This window comes from Marmota marmota, unplaced genomic scaffold (genome assembly GCF_001458135.2).
Source record: "Marmota marmota marmota unplaced genomic scaffold, marMar, whole genome shotgun sequence".
Taxonomy (NCBI): Eukaryota; Metazoa; Chordata; class Mammalia; order Rodentia; family Sciuridae; genus Marmota; species Marmota marmota.
The window spans coordinates 2,427,614-2,429,396 of NW_026000207.1; positions in this window are offsets into that span (position 1 = coordinate 2,427,614).

The window sequence follows — 1,783 nt, forward strand, 5'->3', positions numbered from 1 at the left end:
AGGCCAGCCTGAGCAACTCAGAGAGACCTGTAGCAAAGATCGAAAGGCCTGGGGAGCTGGGCGTGGTGGCGCTCTCCTGTAATCCCAGTGGCTTGAGAGGCTGAGGCAGGAGGATCACCAGTTCAAAGCCAGCCTCAGCAAAGGCGAGGTACTAAGCAACTCAGTGAGACCCTCTCTCTAAATTAAATACAAAATAGTGCTGGGGATGTGGCTCAGCAGAAGAGCACTTGTCTAGCGTGCAGAGGGCCCTGGGTTGATCCCTGGTCAGTCACACACACAAAGTGGAGATGTCTGTTGCTCTTCGTGAACACGCTCTATCAAGCGCACCTGAGTTTGTGTTAATGGGTGCTATTTGGAAAGCCCCTAGATACACGTGCCACGGGAGGTGGGGTTATGGGGTTATTACCAGGGAACCAGTGGTAGAAATTGGGAAATTCTGATGACCAATAATGTGGTTAACCAGGCCCACCTGAGGAAGCTCCCAAAACAGGCCTCCTTGCTGGAGAAAACACTCACATGTGTCCAGGAGCACGCAGCCCCCCAACTCCCTGGGTGCAGGGGAGCTCCAGGGAGCCCCTCCCAAGCACCTCGGCCTCCAGCTGTCCACCTGGACCTTAAAACAGCTTTGTAAGAAGTGGGTCTACGTGAGAACGTGTCCCGGAGCTCTGCGAGCCCATCCAGCCACTTAACTGAACACCAGGAAGGGTCACGGAAGCCCCCAGTTCAGAGGCAGGTGGTCAGATCCAGGGCAGAGCCTGGGGCACTCGACTGGCATCTGAACTGAGAAGGGGGATGGGAGGGTGGCAAAGATTCTCTGACCAAATTGTCAGGCTCCCGAACCTTCCCCTAGGAACCTTCCCCTAGGCCCGTGTGTGCCTCCCGGGAAATCCAGTTGTAGCAACTCAGTGTAGCCAGAACCCCACCGCCATACCTGCTCACACTCCATGTCCCATCCTCCACCCCCAGGTGACCGCTGGTCACCCCTGCCTTCAGCAAGAACCCCCAGCCCCACTTAGTGAGGACCCCATCCCTAATGCTGCTTCCTATTTTCCATCCATGCCCACCCCCTGGCTGGCTCTAATTGCCCCCTGCCCGGGCTGTGGTTAACCAGACAGTGAACCTGGCAGTGGTCCCAGTGAAGGTCTTTCCACATTTTGTTTTTTCGTGCTGGGGATCAAACCAGGGCCTTGCACATGCTGGGCAGGTGCTCTACCACTGAGCTACACCCCAGCCCTTTTTAATTTTTGCTTTGACAGAGTTGCCCAGGCTGACCTAGAACTTGGGATCTCCTGTCTCAGCCTCCTTTGTCCCTAGGATCACAGATGCACTGGCAAAGTCAGCCTTTTTAAAAGACATTTTTATCTGTTACACTTTGTGGTGCTTAGCAACCCGACCCAGGGCCTCGGCATGCTGGGCAGGCGCTCCACCGCTGAGCCCACCCCAGCCTGTGGAGGTTTTAAAATATACAAATGCGTGGAGATTGAGAAGTTATCTTTTGCTTCTTTCTGACTTCTGTTCTTCCCAGGAATCGGGCCTGAAATGTCGGGTAGCATTCCCATGGTTGCGTAATTCCCTGGGGAGGATGACAGATTGAAACAGCCTTCTGTTGGGATGAGTGGCCTGGGGTGGGTAGACAGAGCCTGCGAAGGTGACCGGCTGTGTGGAAGAGGAAGAGTGTGGCCTGAACAGAGCCCTTGAGGAACTGGTAAGAAGCCACAATCCAAAGCCATCCACGGGGCCGAGGGTGCTCAGCGGCAAAGGCTGGGTTTCCACGCCCGGGGGG